Source organism: Fundulus heteroclitus, chromosome 11 (assembly GCF_011125445.2).
Source record: "Fundulus heteroclitus isolate FHET01 chromosome 11, MU-UCD_Fhet_4.1, whole genome shotgun sequence".
NCBI lineage: Eukaryota > Metazoa > Chordata > Actinopteri > Cyprinodontiformes > Fundulidae > Fundulus > Fundulus heteroclitus.
In genome coordinates this window covers 31256974-31281749 of record NC_046371.1, presented here as the reverse complement: position 1 = coordinate 31281749, position 24776 = coordinate 31256974, and the positions used below count along the sequence as shown (strand labels likewise).

Genomic DNA, 24776 nt, shown 5'->3' with positions numbered 1-24776 from the left:
AGGATTATGCTGTGGGGGATGCTTTTCTATAGCAGGGACAGGGAAGCTGGTCAGAGCTGATGGGTAAATGGGTGGAGCTAACCACAGGCTACATTAAACCAGAGCTACACTGTAATGGTTTAGATCAGGGGGTCTGCAACCTTTACAATCCAAATAGCCAATCCAATCTAATGGCAAGGAAATAGATGCAAAACATTTATATTAGGACTTTTGGTTTCACTGAGGCTGCACAGTATAGAAGTGCCATGCAGCAAGAAGGTCCTGGGCTCAAGTCCTACCCTTGCCCTGGGCCTTTCTGCATGGAGTTTGCATGTTCTCTCTGTGCTTCCTCCCACAGTCCAAAAAACATGAATGTTATTTGGCCTCTCTAAATTCTGCTTAGGTGTCTGTGTGTGTGAATGGTTCATTGTCCAGTTTGTCTCTGTGTTGCCCTGCGATAGACTGGCGACCTGTCCAGGGTGTACCCCGCCTCTCGCCCATTGACAGCTGGAGATAGGCACCAGCACCCCTCGCGACCCCAGCAGGGATAAGCGTGTCAGAAAATGGATGGCTTTAATTTTGTTGTGTAAATTTAATGCAACCGAGCCAATAAGTATCTGAAAAACTCCAAAACCCAGATTCTGGTATTACATCCCACGTGTAAAAACACTAGTCTTCATCGCTTTCTGCCAAAGTTATTAAGAACCCCTGTAGTAGGTCCAAAAAAGCTCCGGAACCACAGGTTGCAGACCCCCGGTTTAGATGTAAGCCTTTTAAAGTCTCCGTCAGTGTCTTAAATCCAGTTGAGAAGCTTGGGCAGGGCTCTAAAATTCTCCATTCAGCCCCAACTGAAAATTTGCTATTTTGCAAAGAAGAATGGACAAATATTTTCATCTCTAAAGCATGCAAAGCTGGTAGAGACATACCCCCCAAAGATTTGGAGACGTAATTGCAGTGGAAAAGGTTCTACGCTATATAGTCTCTGAACCAAATTCAAGCTGCACAACTGAGTTTTTCATTTGTAATAGATTTTGAAAACCTTGTTTCCTTTTCATTTCACTTCACGCTTATACACTACTTAAGGCTGATCTAGCACAGGAAAGCCAAACTAAATACATTTAAGCTTGTGGGTTTAACATTGGAAAAAATGCAATAAAAGGGAATGATTTAGCAAGAGGCTATATAGGGAGATCAGACGAGATAAGGGTGAAACACAATCGAGTCGGAGGCCTCTCTTCCTTCTGTTAGGATGTTCTTGCCACTGTCAGGTGGAAGAAAGGATCAGTACCCGTTCTCACACTTTTACTCGCAAGGTCCTGCTGGACGCTTGATCTGATGGTCCGACGTTCTGCCTCGAATGAAACAAGGACTTGAATTTTTTTGCCCTGAAATCTGTTTTCCCACACAACTCATAGGCATAATTTATGGCGGCGAAGGAAAGGACGTGGGAACGGCCTTACCCCATGCCAGCAGCAGGACACGCCGGACCCCGAAAAAGGTCCACAAGCTGACAGGAAGTTTCTGAGGGAGCCACACCTAAGTCTCAGCTCAGCTCAGCTCAGCGGAGTTCCTCCCAGATCTCACACTGTGTGATCGCTCCAGCGACAGAAAGCTCTGGTCCACATCTCAGACGTAACATCTGAGATGTGGACCATAACTCTGACCTGCTGACAGACATTTGCCATCAGGTCAGATCCATCTAAGATACTTTTTTGTTCATTGTGCAAATGTGTTTTTTTATTGGGGTTTGATGGTGGTTCGATAGATAGATAGATAGATAGATAGATAGATAGATAGATAGATAGATAGATAGATAGATAGATAGATAGATAGATAGATAGATAGATAGATAGATAGATAGATAGATAGATAGATAGATAGATAGATAGATAGACAGATTTCTCTCTGTTTTCCCTCTCCTCTCCATCATTCATCAGTCTCAGCTGGATCATTGGAGAGGTTTTTTTCTTCTCTCTCTCTTTTTTTTTTTTACCTCCCCCTCTTCTCTTTCAGAGAATAAAACACGTTTCCGCGTCTCGGGGCCAATTTATTCAGTGCAAATAGCACACGAGAGCCAGCGCATTTTTCCAAGCCTGCACGGATGAACGAGCACGGAGCGGTCCGGTGACTAATTACCGCCATAAACCCCGCGCACAAGTTCGGCGGCCGACTCCGACTCGTTTTATTCCTCCGTATTACCGTGCAGCCAGTGCCGCAGCGGGGAGATAATCGGGCGGAGGGAGAGAGAGAGAGAGAGAGAGAGAAGGAGAGAGAGAGAGAGAGAGAGAGAGAGGGGAGAGGAAGGGGCTGGCAGCACATGATCACACGGGCTGGATCCAGTCACTCATCTACTGGAGCGTTCATAATTGAGGTGGCGTCCACATATGGGAATACAACGGGGCGAGATTGTGATCGCACCTGATTCTGGAGGACACCGTGCGGCGAAAAGGTGGCCAAATCCGGGGGACTTTGCCCGTACCAGCCGAGAGAAAGACTGAAAGAGAGAAAGAGAGGGGGAGAAAGAGAGAAAGAGAGGGAGAGGGAGGGAGAAAGAGAAAGAGCGGCAGCCCCAAAACACCATCCGGTAGGTGAGCGTTGATTGATGTGCCCGGACTGCCAATATGCTTTTCATCATCCGATCTCAGCACACACCTCAGGAGCGCTTTACCGCGCCGTAGCCCAACAAGTCTCCGCTTCTTCTTCTTCTTCTTCTTTTTTTTTTTTAACCCACCAATATCCGTGGCACGGTTCAAGAGACAATTAGGTCTGTCTGTGAGACAATGCGTGCGACTCTTCGCAAATGCCGAGGCAAAACGACTGAGGGATGCGGCTGGTGGTCTGATGTGAGGACTGGGTTCTGGTTCGAAAGGCCCAGGGTGGGTTAAAAAAAAAAAAAAAAAAAAAAAAAGAGAGAGAAGGGGAAAACTGATAAATGGGGAGACAGCATGAAAGCTTCAGGGGATTAGGAATGATTGGCTTCATGCAACAGCATCAAAACGGCATGGTGGAGCATGCTTTTCAATTTGATTATTTCAAATGAAGGCTGGCAGCAGCGTTCTGCCAAGATTGCATTGTTTTTAATCGAGTTACTGTATGTCGGGTTGTAGTTTGTGGTATTGCTGCAGAAGCAATGCCTTCAACTCTCTGTCATGCACTCAATTAGGCTAGAGGAGCCTTTTTAGCTCCCTGTTCTCCCCTGGTGCTGATTAATCAAGAACTTGATCAGGTAAGTTTCAGAAGCCCCACCCTGCTAGATTTCCATTTACTTCATCTGATAAAGACTTGTGGACAGGATTACTATGCATATAATGCCTGCAACGGCACCCCCCGCCATTTATGCCCATTAAATTGTCATTAGGGTTGTAAAACAGCTGAAACCAACACGACATGAAGCAAATCTAAACCATGTGGTATTTAGATTCAAGGTTGTACTGTAAAATTTTCATTGCAGCCTCTTGCTAACTTAAACCGTTACGTAGCAGTTTATTATTTGTCTAAACATGAGACGGAGACATGTTTTGCTTCAGAGGACCAGGACACCAGCAGCTGGGAACTGATGGATTGGACTGAACTGGCTGGACTAAGCTCTACAGGAAATGTGATGAATAATAATGGAGCTTATTATTGGCTTATTATTTTTTTTATGGTGTGCCTTTGTATAGAAATACTTTTTTATTTAAGACAGGCTCAATTTTCCCCTCAACAACCACTTAGTGCCCATGCGTTGCCATTTTACTCCTTCCTACTTCTGTTTTATACCTGGAAGCATGTTAGAACCAAATCATACTAAGGTTTTAAAAAGTTACAGCCTCACAATCAGAAAAGTTTTCATCACACTAATTCTTTGGCATCGTTCACTCCAGTTGCTGCACACTGCTGGTCAGCTGAAAGAAGGCTAAATTGTCTTGTTACCGAAATGGGCTTCACAAATAAACTTGGCTTGCCTTAACGCATTTCCCCCCCAGCTTACAAAAAAAGATACATTTGGCCGGTTGAACATATTCCAGTCCCAGAAATACATGGATGGTCATGGTTTATCGTGGTCACGCAGAAATCACTGTTTTAAAACTACGAGCAGCATGTCTGTTAAACAGCTGACTGTAAGCTGGCTCCATGTGCAGATAGCCTGTGTAGTTCACTAGTTAATATTTTGGAAAATAATCTAATTGCGATTTTTTTTCTTAATATTGCGATTTAATGTGATTTTTTTCAAGTTTAATTTATCATGTGTTTTTAAATATATACAAACAACAAATCAATTTGTTTCCTCGCCGTGCAGATCAGGTGCTAAAAGAGCCACAGCATCTAAACCTGGAGCAGAAATTATTGTTTTCTGCCTATGATTTATTTCAACCAAAATTGCAATTTTGATTTTTCTCTGCATTAACCACAAGCAACAAAAATGGCCTCTAAATAAAGGTTTATTTTAAACAAGAACTTTTAATATTTCTATTGATCAGAATATTATTCAAGAGAACAGCTTTTAATTTAATTGGACATCAATCCTTGTTGAACATAAAGTGCAACCAACAAGCAAGTCTATATATTAAACTGATTGACCTGTACTTAATGCTGTGTATGATTATACAAACTCTAAAACAAGTAATAAAATTAGAATATCTCACTGCTGTAACTGTCTTCCCTTCCATGTGGAGCAAACTTACTTCAAACATACCGACACCTAATGGACATGTCTAATTCCCTAATTGTTACATAGCCAAAAATTGCAGACATCTGCGATTTGGAAATTGTGTTTTTTTAAATCGCAATTATATTGAAAATGCAATTAATTGTTCAGCCCTACTAGGTAACCGCTAGTGATTAGAGCTGCTAAACTAGAGTAATTTAAATAGCATTGATATACCTGCAATAGTGACTAAGCAACAGTTTTTTCCTGTTTATAGATGAAAGCTATTAGTTGTCTGTTGTTTTATCAAGAAGGTCCTGGGTTCAATTCCCAGCCTGGGGTCTTTAAGCATTGAGCTTGCATGGTCTGATATGCATGTGTGGGTTCGCTCCTGGTCCTCCGGCTTCCTCCCACATTCCAAAAACATGACTGGTTGACAGGTCTCTCTTTATCGGCCTTTTAGTCTGAGGGTGTGCGCGCCTGGTTGCTTGTCCCGTGTGTCTCCGTCCTGGCCTGTAATGGACCGGCGACCTGTCTAGGGCGTACCACGCCTCTTACTCTGTGACTGCTGGAGATAGGCACCCACACCCGCCACCCTGCACGGACAAGCGGGTGTAGCCAATGGATTGATGGCTGGACCGTGAGACTGTGGCACTTTGAGTTCAGGTTGTAATGGTAAAATTTCATCGAAGCGTATTGCTAACTTAGACCATTATATAGCAATCTTTTTCTATGTAGCTTGAAATTTTCGTTAATTATGGCGATAATTAATTCAGAGATATGCTAATTGAACAATTTCGTTATACTGCTTTTTAAAGACTTTGCGTTTCACCCTGTTTACGTTTATTTTGGGGTTTGATCCCGGTTGCGATTCCTTATTAAGTATGACAGATTAGAAGCTCTGCTTGATCAAAAATAACTCTAGCCGGACCTCCTGCTGATAGATGATATGTATTGAAGCCATAAAAGCACATTTCCTTTCCTTGGTCCATGAGTTGAATACAAAAAATTCAAAGCGGTTATGTAAAAGTTCCTGAGATAGTTACAAATGAACTCATGGTTGGTGTAAAACAATTTGCCTTCATTTCATACCCAACGTTTTGGGTACAAAACCAAGCGGTGGGGCAAAATCGCCAATGCCAACAGGGACAGCTTGAATCGCAGCTTGGTAAACACCTCTGGCCAGACCAAAATGTGACTTAAGTCTCTCTGATCATGGAGGAGGACGGATGGAGATGAGCAACACCAGCAGATCTCCTTCATATTTCAAGCTCTCTTAATAATTCGCAGCACTAACAAGGAGAGAAAAACAAGAGCAGGGCTCGCATGAATGAGGAGAGGCTAGAGACATGCCTGATGTAATAGCTTGATCTAACCTGTGCTCGTAGCACTTGGGCGATAGACAAACAGATGGCATCTCCAAAGGAATTCATCTTGCCGATGCCGGAGAAGGTATTCTTGGATGGGCTGCCCTCTGACTCGCTGGCAGCGAGGCCTCCGTCTGGCAGTAATCATGGCAGCAGTGTTGAATGGCCTCGCTGATTACATTGCACAGGCATATGACTTCCACTCACCTTTAAAGAAAAATACTGAAAAATCCTTCTAGGAGCTCTGGCTGTGCTGCTGATGCTGTTGAGGGTTGCTGAACTGATTTGCATTTCTCCATCGTACATCAATACATGCGAGCTATTGAGATTTGCAAATGCATGAGCAGCCTGGGCACAATGCGGCCTCTCCCCGTGCTATTAGATGTTTAGATATTACCATGGTTATTGAATGGTAAGGCTCTCTTGTTCATTTGCAGACAGAGCAGGCCCAATGTGTTGCAGGGAGAGTCTTTGTAGTGGGTGAGTCTTTGTGTGATGTGTTGCTTTTGATGTTTGTTGATTTAAAGTGAGCCGCCGTTATTGCAAAAATGCTGTTTACAACACGGAGGACACTGATTTATTGGAGGAGAACAAAACTTTTGATTGCCTGTACAATTTTATGTTATTCCATGTTTTTACGGTCTACACTAACCCCTAACCCAGTGTAGGTTGTTTTGCTGACTCAGACCCAGGTTGAATGTGGATCGGTTCAATCCTGAGCTGATTTACCACAACAGGGTTGGGCTAATGGTTTGAATCTAAATGCTGGGTTAGATTTTTAGAACTTAAATGGGTTAAAATGTCGAATGTATGTTCAGGCTAACGAAGAGTGAGTTGAGTAGAATAACCCAAAACCTGCATTAATAAATACATAATATTTGGGAGTAAAACAATTTGTTTAAAAAAATATTGTATTAAAAATGATCATGTTAAAAAAGAAAGAAAACCTCATAATATCTTGATTTTTACTGGCAATTGAATTTGGATGGCTACCTTCAAACTCCATTAAACCTACATTTGCTCATCTCTGTACAGCTTTGGTTTAATTTAAAAAATGACTTAATAAATGAAAACACTTAAAAATAATATTTTTGAAACAGCTGCAGGAAAACCTAAGGTAATAACAAACATAGCTTCTTAGCATCTCTATATTGACTTAATGACAAATGAATCGTCATTTTTCAGAGTTCCCAGCCAGCTTAGTGGCTGAGATGGGAATGCTCATATAGAGTGGTGGAATTGTTGTGTAATATAAAACACAAATCAGCAAAATTTAATGTAATGGTAATTAATGGCATCATTGCATTTTAAAGAGTAGTGTTGTCATCGTATAATTTGCTGGTATATTGCAGTTTGGTATTATCTCATTAAATCAGTAGAACACATACGGTACACCAGTAAAATGTCTATCTGTGAACATGTATCTTTTGGGTTCGAATGCATAAGACTGACATAAACATTTTGTTATGGGCTTGTATTGCTAATAGTAGTTGGCACCGAAACAAACAGAAAATCCCCAAGTTTTCTGAACGGCAACCAGAACACACACTACTCAGGTGTGACGTTACTTCCAGGTTTGAGCGCCGCTTTCTGGGAGAAATTGAGGCAGCATTAAAAGGAATAGATGCTGCAGGTCAGGTTGGTACATCAACGTCGTTGTTTTGAGTGGTAGTTTTGTTGAAACACACCCGCTTCCTAAATAATTACCTGGCAAAATGAAATAGCTTAACAAAAACAGAATAACAAAATAAAATGTTGAGGTTTGGTATATTTTTAAAGGTAAATGTAGGTGATTTTAAAGCACAGTATCAAGTATTGTTTCTATTTTATTTATTTTGGTTTGGAGATATAGTTCATTTGTATCTTACTGATTTGCATTACTGCTACTAAAATGAATAATATAATGCATTTGACTATATACATATGCATATATATATATATATATATATATATATATATATATGTGAAGATTTCAGCAAAATGTTTTAAATGTAAACTTAAATATATAAAAACCTTTTCTGAACATACCTTAGTATTACTTTCCAAAGTTAACTTATTTCTAAGAGTGTTGCTAACATGCTTACAAGAGACATGTGGTGTTTTTTATTTTCCAAGTCTTTCACTAATATTATCTTGCCAACTATTTCAATGCTGATAAAATGCTAATGTTATCGTATGTGAACAAATTTATTAACACAGCCCAGTGATGTTACGTTTTTATACTGCATAATTTGACCATCTTTACATTTCTTATTTCATCCTGTAAAAATAGGAAAATTCCCTGCAGGTTCAGTGATGTCTGATCTGGGCAGACGCTCTCTGAAGACTGCTGAGGCCCCTTCTAGCTGATTTTCCAACAAACTAGCTCAGAAATCTGGCCTAATTATTGTTTAAAACAGCAAAACACATCATTGGGGTTAAAGAAATACTCCGGATGTTTTTTCTTTGCGTTTAGCCATTAGCTCTAGCTGCAAAAGGTTTTCAAGGATGCCACGCCGAGGTGCTTTGCTAATCACTTTTATACTGCTAAAGAAAAATTGTAGAAACAGTGTATACTGGCAGGCACATAATGTTTTTTGGTCTGCAGTTTATGCAATAAGCAGGGTAATGTGTAGGGAGCCGCTTATAATTGCATTTGGCCTTCAGGCTTACTTTCAGTAATGACCAGCGCTGTAAGAGTACCTCACTTGGCAACCTGTAGCAGATCAGAGGCCCTCGTTGTTGCTGCCAGTGATAAGCTTGTCTTAAATCATAAGTGCTCGTTTCAGTCGGCCGTGAAAGCGAGGCAGCATTACTGGCTGACGTTTGACGTATTGATGGTATTGACTGATAGGCAGATCATTTCGTCCTGATCTCTGACAGATTAGCCCCAGCACATCGCACGACAATCACATCACGACTGCTCAAAACAGGCTAAGGAGATGATGCGTGGAAGAAGACCGCAGCAGGCAGACGAAGAAGTCAAGCAAGCGAGATCAAGAGAGATCGGCTGGATTTATGTCTGCAACATCACAGCTCCAGACCTCGTTCTCATTTAGTGCTGCTTTGTTTCTCCCATCACATCCTGCTCTGTTTTGCTGCAGAGCAGCCTCTTAGAATGGGATGGAAGCGATGCCGTTTGAAATCAGAAAGTGACTGCCAGCGGCCCCGAGTGTCAGTGCTTTCTGCTCGCGAGAGGACTGTGCGGACTTCCTGTCTATAAAACGCAACGGCATCACCATTATATTCATGACAGCGCAGTCATTAGAGGAATGACAGCCGTCCAAGCATCCATTGTTGCTACTGGAGGTGAAAAATTGATGACTTGCAGTGTGTGTGCTGGGCAGTAGGTGGAAACCTGTGAGAAGACGTTGAAAGGTGGGCAAAAAAAGTCAGTAATAAAACAAACATAAATGCTAAATTGAGTAATTTTGCCACAAAGCTTCTAAACTCAATAATTATTGTTTATTGAAAAATTAGTTATTACTGCTGTTTTATTTTCAGCAGCATAGTGGCAAAACAAGGCAATGAATATAAAATGCACAAGATCTGGCAAGATCTAGTGAAACTAACTTGCAAATTATATTTTATAGCACCTTTCAAGATAAAAATTATGCTCGTCACACTGAAATGTATACATATTTTTGGCAAGCTGCAAATGAAGCGGAAGAGAAGTTTTAGTGAGGCGTGTAAAAACAGAATGACAATCGTAAAGGTGGGTGGATGATTTACCATCAAATCCCGGGAAACCAAGCTATCTGGAACACAGCTAAGAACCTTTTGATTTCCCCTCATTCAGTTAAAGAAAATGATTTGACAGCCAGGATATATTTCAAACAATTCTGTCACTGAAAATTATACACTGGCGTGTTAAAGTAGCTGAAAGCTAAACATCAGAAGCCTAGCCGTGATGGGGAATAGGACCAAATCATGTTAAAAGAAATTGTAAAGGAAGCAAATATCGCACAAATAAAGAAGGTCAAGAACAGGACCCAGTGGAACTCCATGCTTTAGAGCACCTGAAGATTATTTAGAATTAAATTTTGCCATGGAAGACACAACATGTGCAATTGCATAGTGTCTCGTATTTACATGAGGTAAAACCCAAGAAGAATTATGAAATTTAAAAACATTTGTATTGATCTATTGCATTGAAGCATTCATTGTGCTTTTTATCTAAAATAAGAAATGCCTTCCTGCGGAAACTAGCTTTTGAATCAGCTTTTTTCCCTCTAGCGGGTCCCTCCTGCATAACGAACTAGTTGCGAAACTCTGGCTTGAAATCTCAGAAATGCTTGTTTTCGCTGTCTAAATGAAAGCCATTTTTGAGTCACGTTCCACTTGCAGCAGCAGAAGCGGAAACACGGTCCCTGTCTTTTCCATTGAAAGCGTTTGGGAGCGCTGGAAGGGGAGGAAAGGTGAAGGAGGGCTTTCTGGAACCGTAGTGGCCTTTGGTGGCGGTACAGACCTGCATTGAGCTGGTAAGCTTCTATCTGTGGGCATGACTATAAATTAATTAGCTGAATGTTTGCTGGGTAATCAGCCCATTAAACTGCTGCTTAAAACTTAAAACAGTTTTAGTGACATGAGCGCACGACTCTTTCCACATCCCCACAGCCCGGTTTTATCCCATCTCCAGTCACAAAATTCATTTCCCTGTAATCTTGTTGCGAGTTTTTTTTTAATTCTGCTGATAAATAGCTAGTAACCTGATCTACATGTAAATTAGGGCGTCACCTCGGCGTCTTTGTGTGACTTTTCGTGCAGCCATTAGCGTATTTCATCCAAGGAGAGTTGGCAACGCTGTCTTTTGTGGATTTATCCAGACATTTATTGTAAACTTCCCCGCCACCCTGCGCCGCAGAAGCCCCGGTTTTATGAGCGCTGTTTGTCTGGCAGGGTGTGGAATGACAGGATCAGCACATGCTCCTCAAACCGAAAAGCTTCCAAGGCAAACAGAACGTTCAGGGAGTTGAAAACATTTCCAGTTGTCTTGTAATTGCTGCTGATACTTGTTGTGTTGACTGCAAACTACATCAGCTATGTTTTAGTAATGAGGCATTACGAACCACCAGGGAGTTATAAATATTTTCAGTTTTACCATAGATGTGGAAAATGAAAATATCGTTGACCAGCTGGTGCATTTCTTAAATTGAAAGGAATAGTTTGAGTGGTAGGGTATTTATCCACTGATAATTAGGTTTTTAGGCTGTCTAATAAAAACCCGCAAATGCAAATTCATCCACCTTTTTAATGAGGGATAGGTTTGAGTTTCTGTATATGTGGAAGAAAACTGAATGCCTATGCAGTCTGTGTTCCTTATATTGTTGGCAGATAGAATTTTCTCTATTTGAAACGGCCAAGGCAGCTGTTTGTAAAGATCGATGGTGACATTGGAGCGGGGTGGCACATCATTCAATTTAGGCCTCCATTTCCAAGCTCGGTTACTCGTACACCAGGGGTTAGCTGGAATGCATCTCAGTAAGGGTCCTGTGGAAAGATTGCGGAGGAGCACAATTAAAAGAAAGATGTTGCTATTTGGTTTAAGCCGAAATTGTGGCAAAACACCGGATAAGGGAACATCTTTTAAGAGTTCTATGTTCCAGAAACCAATACTATGCTTGTTTTTTTTATTAACGTGACTTTAAAAAGCTAGATATTTACAGCCATACATATCAAAGAATTCTGTATTTGCCAAAAAATATGATGGTCATGACTTTGTTTTGGGGATTGCACAAATGACACGGACAATAACAGTTTTGCATCTGACCAGACAAGGAAACCCAGATCGCCTTTCTCGTTTCTCCTTTATATTGTCAGCTAGTCCAGAACAGATGGATCCAATACTGGATTTAAAGTGATCCTTTGGGTGTATGTGGAAGGTGTTCAATTGCTTACGGTCTAATTGCATGTCTAAAAGAAATGTTTAGCTTCCAAGTCTATTTCCTTTCCAGACCACCTGATTCTCTCTTGTTAAAGGGGGTGTTAGTGGTGTTCTTAACAGAACGTCACCCTAAATGTATGTCTGCTTTGTCATCAGCCGTTTAGAGAAGCTAAAGCACACTGATCAAATAATTATGATCTATGAATCTTCTTTAGTTTTAGGTTAAAATACATATTTAATCACATTTTGGAAGAGCACACATTTCCGTGTATACTGGAGTGACCAGGAGCTGATGAAAGACCCTCATAAATGTTATGTTTAAAACTAAATATTTACAGAAGTAACACTGACATGTTGAAATGGTTAGCTAAAAGTGAAATGTAGCAGATAAAGCGTAATGTATCTTAGTTATCCTATCGCAGTTAGCCTGTAGCTATGAAAAAGATGTTAAAATTATAAGAATATGGGTAAACATAATCCCAGATTATACCCTCTGCTAAAGACCCCTCAGCCTTGTTCTGATGTTTTCCACAGCTTTGAATCTGTGACCTTGCTGTCTTTGCAGGACGTGGTTAGTCATTTAAGGCCGACTGGCTCTCCGGATGATTCTATTCCACTTCGATTATTTAAAGATGTTTTTCTTACTATAGGTACTTCTGTCCTTGCTCTTGTGAATAGCAGTTTGTGTTCAGGTGTAGTGAAAATCTGAAACACGCTGTTGTCCAGCCACTGATTAAGAAACCTATCTTGGATCCCGCTGTTCTGGCGAACTATAGGCCAGTCTCTAAACAACCTTTCCTTTCAAAAATCTTTGAGAAGGTAGTCTATAATCAACTAATGGTCTATCTGAAAGAACAAAATATTTTATAGGTTTTACAGTCTGGTTTTAAATCTTTTCATGGCACTGAGTCAGCTCTATTCAAAGTTTTTAACAATATATTTTAGCAACTGACTGGTGGCTGTGTTGTTCTGGTGCTGTTAGATTTATCAGCTGTTTTTCACACAGTTGGCCACAGAATTTCACGTTCTCGTTTGGATCAGTGGGTGAACGGCGGCCATTCAGCTCTAGATTGGTTTAAATCTTATTTGGCCAAGCGTGCTTTCTGTGTCTGTCTTGACGGCCACATGTCCTCCTCTGCTCCACTACTATGTGGTGTCCCACAGGGTTCAGTTCTGGGGCCTCTCCTTTACATGTTGTACCTCCTCCCTTCTAGTTCTATTTTCTAAGAAATATGAGATTTCTTTTCGTTGTTACCCGGATGACATACAGATTTATGTCCCGCTAAAGATAACTGACTCCACCTCTCTTCGGTCTCTGTTTTTATCTTTGTAAGACTTGAAAGCCTGGATGGCCCCTAAATTTCTTAAAACTAAATTAAGAAAAGACAGTGGTGGTGATTTTTGGTAGTTCCAGTGAAGACTCCCTGACTGATGTTGGCTCCTTGGCCCAATATGTCCGGCTTATTATTACAAATTTAGGGGTTAAAATAGATGCTGAACTTAAGTTGGAAACCCACATTAGAGCTGTTGTAAAATCCAGCTTTTTCCACCTTAGGCAGCTTGTGAAAGTAAAGCCTATCCTTTCTAATCAGCACTTTGAAACAGTAATCCATGCCTTTGTAAGCACTCGGCTAGTTTACTGTGATGCACTCTATAAGGGAGTCAGTGATTTGTACATTTCCCACCTTTAGAGGATACAAAATGCAGCTGCACATCTCTTAACAGGTACAAGAAAATGTTAGCAAATTTCCCCTGTTTTAGCCTCGCTGCATTGGCTGCCAGTACATTTTAGTATTCATTTTAAAATCCTTTTATTTGCTTTTAAAGCTCTTAATGGCCTTTCCCCTCCTTACCTGTCCGAGCTGTTACATCCATACAACACTCTCCCGTTCTCTTAGGTCAGCTGACCAGTTGTTACTGAGGGTGCCGAAGACGAAGCGCAAGCTCAGAGGGGACCGAGCTTTTTCTGAAGCAGCTCCCAAGCTGTGGAATGACCTCCCCTTGGGCATTAGACAGTCCTCTTCACTTTCTGATTTTAAATCCCTTCTTAAGGCCCATCTCTTTTCCTTGGCTTGTGACACAATCTGATATATTGACTTTGTTTTATTCTGTTTTACTGTCTTTAATTTTATTAGTACTTTTATTTACCATTTTGCATATTGTTTTATGATTGATCATTTGTATCTTATGATTGTGTATAGCACTTTGGTATTGTGGGTGTTTAAAGTGCTTTATAAATAAAATTGATACGGTGTGGTATGTTATGGTAAACAGGTAAAATTCCCGAGTTAGAGGTAAGGTCTTATCAAACAACACAATGCTAAATATACTTAGCTTGCAGCAAACTATCAAATTTTGTTAATAACCCGTTAGCCTCCTAAATTAATATTTATGGAGTTTTGTTAAGTTAGATAGAACATTTATTTAAAGTATTATATTACTACACAAGCGTGTTAAAAATATGAAATGGTTATCTAAAAATAAAATATAACAATGTAAAAATAGAGCTACCAATTACAAAAATGGTTAGCTAAATGCAAATGAATAATTGTTGGAAAAAAATTATTTATGGGTGATTTTTTTTTAAATAAAGTGAATTAAATGGATGATATTATAAAATATGAATAAATTAATTGAAGAAGATTTGTCAGGTTTTAAAATCTCATGCTAAAAACAATTTGCTCGTAGACAGCTAAAAAGTAGCTCTGTTAGGCTACATCTACGATCTCGTAAGCCCTCTTCTGTGACATTAAATTTATATAAAAAAAAACCCTGCAAGTAATTAAATGAATACTAATCATTGAAGCATTGAAATACATTAGCTTTAACAAAGCACCACATGTTAATTATAAATGAAATTGAAACATAGTTAAAATACTTAAGTTATAAGTAAACTGGGAATGGTCTGACGTTAGGACAATAGCTCGCTGATTTAGAAAATGCTGTGAGTGTCAGAATAATGTAACGACACTGGGAAAGCTGACTGTTGGGGCCACAACGCACTGATGCTTCACAGTATATCACTTTACTATTTGGTACAAATTTCATAAATCCCCGAATTAAATGCTGAGCAGAAGTACTTTGCAGGAACAGACATCAACAGCTTAAAGCCACTTGTGAGAAGAAAATTGCAATTTGTCTGTCTCAAAAGACTCTTTTTTACTTTTGGCAATAATATGTCCTTGCTTATACATGAGATTGCTGTGTTTGGAAACTAAGATAATTTCATTATACATCCCTTCTTCATTTTAGTAACAGGCTTAGGCTTCACACAGGTAGGACATATTGTAAATTATGGATAACACAGAATACAGGTAGAGAAACAAGTTTGCCAAATTAGAAGACGCCGGTATGTTTTTATAATGATATAAAACTCATAACACCGAACACACTGCGCAACTACAGTACGTGGAAGTGGTCTGTATGTTAGTACCACCTTAGTGCTCCAATTTCCCTCAGACTTGAAATAATTTTTTCATTTTAACCTGAACTTGTACATGCTGTGAGGCTTTGTGAGATATTATTCATTATTCATGTCCCTGGCACTTTAATAATGATTTTCCTGTAATACAGGAGAAATTACTGGTATTTGTTGTCTAAGGTAATACTTGCCTCACCAATTTTCACAAAACCGGTTTATTTAAAAAAACAGAGGCATTTAAAACACTGTGACCTTAAGTGGTAAATAAAAAATAAATAGAAATAGCTAGTGTGGTTTTGCTTAAAGAATGCCAAGGCTGTGAATTAAATAAGGGATGGGGGAATCTTTTTTTGCAGTCCAAGAGCACTGGCATTTCTTGACATGAAAGCAAATAAATCTAGCAAAATAATTCAGTGAATGTAGTTTAATCATCTATTAAGCCAGCTTCTCAAATCTGTTTCATATGAGAATTTGCATCATCAATTTTATTTGTAATCTAGCAAACCATTAGGCAGATTAAATGACTTGAATGTCCTTAACTGAATTGAATTTATTGGTTAAAGAAGAATTAAAGAAGTTTTTTTTTTTTTACTTATTGGCAAAATTACTTCCATTTGAAGTATTAATCACATTTTTAATCTTGTTAAAGGAAGAGGAGATTTATATCAATTTATGATATTTCAAGAAAATAAGACTTTCTCTATAAATTAAGATGATTAAAGATCCTAAAAGCTAACTTACTCCCTGTCCAGGGTATACTCTTGCCCAGTGACCACTGGAGGTAGATACCAGGCCCCCTGCGACCTTGCATGGACAGGCGGGTATCGATAATGGATGGATGGATATAGATGTTTTACTGTAACTGTAATTTTAAGGAATGTTTGAGGGAGAGAAAGGAAGGGACTATAAGGGACAATGAACGAGATCAGACTGTCAGAGATAATAAAATAAAAGATGTTCCAACTCAAGACTTGCTTGGAACCACGTGTTCCTGGTCTGGCAACGGCAACCCTTCTCTGAATGTGGGGGATCGTCGTTTTGGCTTTACCCACCGTTAGATGGTTGACTGGATGGAATTAGGTTAGATTTCTCACTTTGGATTTGAAACTAGTTTATTGATTATTTGAAGTTACAGAAGGCTTAAGAAGGACTGAGATGAGGAAAAATTCAAACAGGGCATCTAACAGAGCTTAGGCGAGTGCTGTGTGTTAATCAAACCAAAACCTCAAGTTGTCAGGCGGATCAGTCTGGGTTAAATCAATCAGGTCATGTTTCTTTGTTGGATAAAAGCTTTCGGCAATATTTTGGATCCCAACCAAGATTTGCACTTACTCCTGGACTTAAGCAACTAGGAATGACCAATCAATCAAAAGCTGATTTTTGGCCCGCTTGTCCAGCCAATGAGACAGAGAGGGTCTGAACCTAGCCAATCACAAGGTTTTTTTTACTCTGTGATGTCATAAATCCTTACAAATCGGCAATTAGAAAAAAATAATATGCTCACAATGTTGATATAATGAACATTCAACATTGAACCATAAAAAGATGAATCATGAATTATTTAAAATAATTAAGGAAATAAAGTAGCTAACCTTTATGATTTGATCTTTTTATCTGATAAGAGAGACCAATAAATATATAGGCTGTACATCAATAGACTGATACAACAGCAGCTTGGAATGTCAGAAAAAACACACTTATTAGGAGATATTGGTATCTTGTGTAAAGTCTAGCAGACCATTCGAAATCGGCAGGAAAGTCCCTTTGATAAAAATGGTTTATATTGTGTAATTAGTCTGTACATGACATCTGCTGCCAAAATCTGCTGCCATAATACACAAATAAAGAAGAATAAATTGGCTTCAACCTCACAAACCAAAGATCTAAATTATTGATATCTCCTATAAAGTGAAACATGAGCTGCATGTATGTGCATGTCCAGCATGGAAAGCTGTTAATCAATACGCGTGCTCTGGCAAAGCACAGGATATCAAGTTTCCTTGTGTCAAACACAATGTATAGGTTTGTTGCTTACATGATGTATTTTCAAATAAACTCTATGCACATGCTGCTGACACTTTTCTCAGAGCAGCTGCTCTGAAACTCTCCGCGTGCAGCTTTTGCTGCTGCAGGTTGATTGATGCTGTAAAAGTCAGGCGCATGAGTCTTGACATCAGATTCTGTGTGGTGTGCTGTTAGTCCAGCAGGCGCCATTAGTGGCTAACAACAACCCTCATTTGGCCTGTTCAAGCAGGAAACACTGTTTTCTCGGAGAGGTTGGTTTCCCACCAGCCGTAGTTGGCTTGTTATCGTGTAATAACAGGTACAGTACAGCGAGTTTGCTTTGCTGCTTGACTCTACATGCTGTCGGTGTGCATCGGCGAATGTAGCACTGAAAAGAGACCTCTCACATCGCCCTCTTTTACTCGTGGTGATGAATTTGTTCTTTCATTGCACTTGAAAACCTGTCTGTCATTGCTGGCGTGAGAAGCAGGGGCCCGTTCCTTCCTAATTAGGAGGCGGGGGGGAAAAAAAAAAAAAAAGGAGAATCTGGACCCAAAAGGATGCCTGTTTTTTGTTCAGTGTAAAATGAGTTGTTGTTCTTCTGAGGAGCTTCTCTTTCTGCCGGAGTGCTTTATTTTCCCCCAGACTATCCTAATTAGTCAAAAGAGAACTGTAATAAATACTGCAAGAGGCTGCGAGTAAAACGTGCGGCCCTCTGCAAACAAAGCAATTGGACGTCTGCATAAAATATTACGTTCACACTTGATGCTGAGGGGAACCCTGAGGTTGGCTCATTTGGGCGAACGCATTAGGAATCTCAATGTTGTGGCCTGCAGACTTGAAAAAAAACGTCACATTTCTCTTCCCCATTACCCTCTTCCTCTCTTTCCATCTCTTCTGCGCTTTTTTTCCTTTCTGATGTCGACCTCTCTCCTTTTGAGCTGCCATGTTTTTGTTATCATCAGAGAGACAAATGAGAAACAAGAGAGAAAGAAAGCCTCGGGGCTCGTGTCCTCACATCATCACCACCCCCTTTATCTCTCCCCGCTCCCTCTCAATCCTCCATCTCTCCGTCTTCCTGAGTGGCAGCTGGCAGCCAGTAGGGTACAGCCGGCATGCCAGCCCAAGTGCATATATTTGCCAACTGACTTGAGAAAATCCACATTTGAACGTGAATGACTCATGCACGCTACAGCTCTGTGTCTCCTAATGATGCTCTTTCTTTCTTTTCTCCCTGTGTGTCTCTCTCTCTCTCTCTCTCTCTCTCTGTTTTTTTTTTTTTGGATAGCGCTGACACATGCGGGACATATTACTCTCCCTCTTGCCCACAAAGGGTTTTTGATCAGCAAAACATAGTAATAACACATTTACAAAATGTCCCTAAATGAATCCAGTCTGGGGGCAGACGCCACGCAGAAAAATGAAGCATTAAACGGCACATGTCGAGAAGAAAATGAGAAATTCTTAAAAGAAATTTGGTTGACTGATGCCAAATCTTCTCAGCGTGTCCTAACATACAACACTCCCCACAATTATTGGCACAAAAAACCTGAGAATATACTGTTGTTGTGGCGACATGGTGACCCCTAGGATGCCACACTTTGTTGTGGTTCTCTAGCAGTGAGCATAGGATCGTTTTTACCTCCTTTACCGTCTTCCTGGGTTTACTGTGGGTCCCCGTCCAGCTTTTTATGTCACAGGCTTCACGTAAAGAGCGTAAATATAAATTACTGCAGATAAGAATCTTTTGTTCTGATCTCTGTGTTTTGTAAGGCTGATTCATATTTCTTTGTAAAAGCTATGATTTAGCAGATCTATGATCAGCATTTGAAACATTTTATTCTGGCCTTTGTGCCGTATGCAAAATCATTTACAGAGCTGACATTTTATTGTGTATTTTGCATCTTATGTCAGCAGTTATCACAGTTAGTGTGGCTAGCATCATAAAAAAGCAGTCTCCTTGAGGTTTTGTTTATTCGTTTATTTTTTTTTTGTAAAAACTGTAGTTCCTTACCTACTGTCTGGGATTTCCAAAAGACTGCTGAGGTTTCCAAATTCAGCATGGTCCCTGACAGACTGAAAGCTCAGATGGATAAAGCAGTGCAGCTTTGCTGTAATATCATTATTCTTTCCTGTTATCCGATTTAAGTTTTTCTCTCTTTTGTTTTCTCAAAGCCTTTCAATCATAGATATCTCCCAAAATGCCATAGAAAACACAGTTTCCTCTTCAAAAGCTTCCTTAATGTCTAGGCTTCCTCGGACCTCAAGGATACTGACAAAACTTAACTTTGAATCTTCTTCCCACGTTATGCACTTCCACATTGAAAAGTACTGCTGCAATTGTGAACTCGCAGTGCTTAGTATTGTCCTTTCATCAAACGGAAATGATCCGAATGCTGAGTTTCAGCTGTTCCGGCTGACAGGTGACTTATTGGTTAATTTATTTTACGTCAATGTTCAATTATGCTGTCATTGCAATTTTTATATCAAAAAAGTTTTGCTGTCTTTGATATTTGTCCTGAAATATTATGGAGCCATTTTTAGTTTGATCTTTTCATTGAAACGTTGATTAAATTCCCTTTGTTGGTTTATGCCACACGGTAACTTACCTACAAACCTTTATTCCGCTCAGGGTGTCATACTGATCTCAATATTAAGTTTTACTATTGCAACCAATGTAACTTAAATGTTATAATGACTAAATGTCAATGACGAAACAGTTGGATATGAAAAAGGCAAAGTTTATATATATATATATATATATATATATATATATATATATATATATATATATATATTGGCAAATGCATTTATATCTGCAGCAAATACTTAGACAATGATATAAAGAACATAGAGACAGGATGAGATAACTAATATTAAAATTACACATCATGCATGTTGTGATTGTAATTTTATGCTTACTGAATATTAGCATCTTGGCTGTGGACAAGCAGTTCTGAGAGAGAGATAGAGAAAGATATATATATATATATATATATATATATATATATATATATATATATATGTATATATGTATAGTGTATATATTATGTATATATGTATATATATTATCTATATTATATCTTATATCTATATATATTATATATACTTATGTATACCGATATATATAGAGTCTCCTATATCTATAGTTTCTCTCATATGGTATACTTCTATCTATCTTTACACTTCTTCTATCTTCTCTCTCTATCTCTCTCCTCTCTACATCTAGATATATACCTCATTATCTGTCTCTCTATCTCTCTTCATCTCCTCTCTCTCTCTCTCTCTCTCTCTCTACTCTACTCTCTCCTGTCTCTCCCTCTCTCTCTGTTCCCTCTCTCTTCTCTGTCTCTCTCTCCTCTCTCTCTGTCTCATCTCTCTCCTCTATCGCGCGCGCTCGCGCGCGACCCCCCCGCGCGCCCCGGGGCTCGCGCGCCGCGATCGCTCTCTCGCCCCGCGCGCGCGCGCGCGCGAGAAAAAAGAGCGAGACAGGCGATACGAGCGCCGAGAGAGACACCAGACTGCCTGTTTATTTAGAGCCTTTCGGGCACGCGCTGCTTTCCATTAATCTGAGCACCCAGGGGCTTTTCGGTAACATTCTGTGAGGGTAATCTTACTGGGCCTCACATGTGGTGTAAGGATTTCCAGTACGGACCACAACGCAGCAACTAGTCCGAGCTTTGTGTAGTCATGTCAGCTGACACACACACACACCAACACAAATGAGCCTGTATTTACTGTTATTGAGTATATAACAAAAATACTATATTTTTTTCATAAGCGTGGATCACAAAGGAAAACATGCAAAGTCTGGGTCTCCACAACAACAAAATACATTGTTATATAAATTGAGGTGAGTTTTGATGTATGGATAAAGTTTATATGGATGGATGGATGGATTTATTATATGATAGACTTTATTTGCTATCAATATGTGATGAACGTCAGATGTTTTTATGTGTTTTTTTTAACTTTGGTGTTATATTTGACACTCAAAACCCATATCCCATAAAATACTTTCTCATTACCACAAGAAAAATAATTTAGTCATTGCAAGTTTTTTGTTTCGCTTTCATGTTGAGATCAGGTGGCCGCACTTTCCTTAATGGAAATAAGAGCTGATCAAAGGTCCATCAAAGTCGTTGGGCTGCAACTATTTTTGTTAGTACTTGTGCAAACCCCTAATTGAATTGCACCCTGGGTGGACTAAGCAGCAATATTGTACCTGCAACTGTTTTCACTGATAGGTTTGGAATTAGGTCCACAGAATAGTTTTGAAAATGCATAATTTAAGTATTCCAGTGTTATGACTTAGGCTATCACATTTTCTTTATTGAGTCCTAAAATGATTTCCGAAGTGGGAGCAAGGAATCCACTTTTTTATTTCTACATTTTAAGGAAACTCCCAAAGGCAGTCAGCTTTATTTTCCTCCCTTAACACCAAATTGGAATTGACAACTGGGTCAGGTTATTTGATGATGCAGGATGAAAAAGCAGTTCTGAATACCCAGTATCTGATTAGCGTTTCCTGGAAACCTGATTGCTCAGTGTTACAGCAGTTGAAGGTTTGGAGGTCATCAACCGCAAACAAGAAATAACAGGACTCCAGATTACATGGAACATGGAGTGTAAAGGGAAAAATAAGACCATAAGAGGCTGTACACAGACACACAAATATGAATAAGTAGTGAATATTTATATGTAATCTGGGATTGTGCTAGTTCCACAGGGAGATATAAGACAGGAATATACAAAAATACACAAACAGGGAAAGAGACTAAAAAAAAAGGCTGAGACTTGAACCTTGAGGGATAAAGCAAGACATTAATGAAAACCCAGGGATGCAGAGATTTGTTGTTTTGACAGCTGAGTCTGAAACGACTGCTACAGTAATCTGCTGCAATCAATTCAAAGTTATTTCTGCATAAATCGGATATTTGGCTGAATATTATTCTTGCTGTTAGCACCAGTTCAACATGCAGCATATTAATAGCTAGCACCGTAATGGTAGAGATGTATATTACTACAAACAAGGGAGACAGCGGCTTTTACACATTGTAACACTTTGCATTGCAGTGAAACACTAATGAAAAATGGCTTTATGATAGAGGTTGAGTGCCTTCAGCCAGGAAGAAGCTTTTTTTTTGGTTCCTGCGTAATTTGTTTAGAGGTTTATGGTTTGTCTAATAATCTGTAACAGATACAGAATGTAGACCAAGAGAAAACGCGACAATCTAGGAGATTTAATATCAATTTCTAGGAGTAAAAAGCTTGGGCGATATTTGGTTTTAATCTCCGGAAGCATTCCTAAAAAATAAAGATAACAGTAAACAGTATTATCATCTAATCAGGTTTGGGATGTTGCATAATTACTGCAACAGATTTTTACTTTCTTGAAGCCACCACTAATTTTTAAAGTAATTTAAGCAATAGATGGATATATAAACATGTGAACAGTAGGACTGTAGAAACAAGAAGTTCCCTCTAAAGGTTGTTTTAAACTAGAAATCACCCTACCAGCAACAGGACCTCATCAGGTCTAAAGAGAGTTTAGGGTTAGGGTTGCAATAGGTTGCATACTTTCCAGCTGAAGAGGCGTACCAAAAAAAAAAAAGAAAAAAAAAAAAGAAAACATAATCTCTGTGAATCACTAAATCTCCACAAATTTTGTGCTTTTCTTCCATTTTGATAATTGCTGCCGCTGCTGTTACTGCACAAGTTTCTTTTCTTTTTTTGTGCAAAGCTGGCAAAGTATAGCTTTTTCTGTCAAGGGTTTGCATCTTCTAGCACTGTTCTTCTCAGCAGGCTGCAAACATTTCAGCTTAAGAAAGTTCCAGGAGGTGGAAACTCCCAAGATCTTCACACGAAACAGATGTTATATTTTAACCAGCCAATGTTAACCTATGGTGTCCGTTTGGGAATGATGTGGGGAAAAGAATTGGACTCACAGGATAGGATGTGCATGGCTTGCCTCATTTTAATTACCTGTATAGGAATGTATTGTAAAAGGCGGGAACCTGAACAGTCTTGGGTTTGCTGTATAATTTGAAAAAGTATTCTTTAAACCAATTAATAAACATATGATGCCCAACTTACAAGAAGTGAAAGTGAGCCCAAGCTATTTAGCAGCCATTCGGCTTGACAAACCCACATAGGGCCCACATAGACATGCTGTCTGGTTCATCTCCAAGGACGACATTCTCTTTCCAATATCCAGTCAGCGTCTGTTGCATTTTTATTTTTTAAATTACTGCCCCAGGTTGATGCTTTTCCAGGTCTTTGGCTGCTTCCATCTTCTCTTCAGTTTTTGACAGCTAGATTGCTTAGATAGCATGATTCTTACATGTGATCGCTCCTTCTTATTTCGAACAAGTTGGCTGATGTCATTTATAGGTCTTTAAAGTGTCATTAAAAGGCACTTTTGAGTCTTAAAATGTTTGTTTAAAAGAATGTTAATGCTAAAGTTTACTCGTTCCTCATGGCTTCTATACAGCAGTTAGTGCTTACCTCTTTTTCCTAAACACAAGGGGTCCCTGTTGAGAAAATAATCAGTAATCCACCAGCAATGTACACATAAGAAGATGTAACATTAAAAACTCTCTCTTCATTTTTTCTGAAAATCACATAGACATAAAAACTTTGGTTCTTAAATAATAGAAAGAATGCACAGTTCAACAAAGAGCAGAAAAGCACACGTGTAACATGTATCTGCTCACTACCTTAATGTTACTCTTATTTTTTTTTTTTACATTACATGTGAACATGTTTAGTTCTGCAATATTTGTCTCGAAAGGGGAGTGTTCCTCTCCACTGTTGCCACATGCATGCTCGATATGAGGGATTACTACAGACAACGGCGCAATCTGCTGAGTTTTCTTAAATAGAAAACGTTTGACCAATCTTTATGATTTGATTGAATTGATTCTGTAAAGTGCTTTGACCAATCCACAACATGTGCTGTGAATTGGCACTATATAAATAAATTGAGTTAATTTAAAATCGTCTTAGTGTTACCCTGTTTGGCTTGAATGGTGGCTGTTGCAATTGAATTTTGCTATTGGTTCAAACAGTACATGCTTTCGTTGCCATAGCACCGTGTTCAGGTATAAAACCATCTCAGTCAGACACACGCACCTGTAGCGAGCCAGGAGTTGGAATTGTGAGCATTGGCCATAGCGTTGGAAGAGAATCATTTTATCCTTAATACCTGTGATCATATGCGTCACTTGAGCTAACTTAAATCTAAATGCACACTTTCAGAAAGTTTGTTACAGCTTGGAACGTTAGCCCATGTTAGCTCTGATGCTGCTAACTTCCCGTTATCTCTCAGAAACTGGACCCATCCAGTCTTCCACTGCCTCGGCAGCACCGGCTTCAGGCATCGCTGAGTCAGCACCTTCAGCCAGTGGCTCAAACTGGTAATGCTCAGTCCTTTGTGGCAATGAGTTCCACAAAGCCTCCCTCAACCTCCGATGACGAGGGAGGGTGTGTGTGTGTGTGGGGGGGGGGGGGGGG

At 39.5% G+C, this 24776-nt stretch overlaps 1 long non-coding RNA gene across 1 annotated transcript in view; it reads left to right on the top strand.

The window, feature by feature from the left end:
* The first annotated feature begins 2251 nt into the window (after positions 1-2251).
* The window catches only part of LOC118564592, a 52625-nt gene continuing 30100 nt past the window's right edge, over positions 2252-24776 (top strand). The window contains exon 1 of the long non-coding RNA XR_004931959.1: positions 2252-2563. This is a non-coding gene — a long non-coding RNA (uncharacterized LOC118564592). The remainder of the gene's footprint in view (positions 2564-24776) is intronic.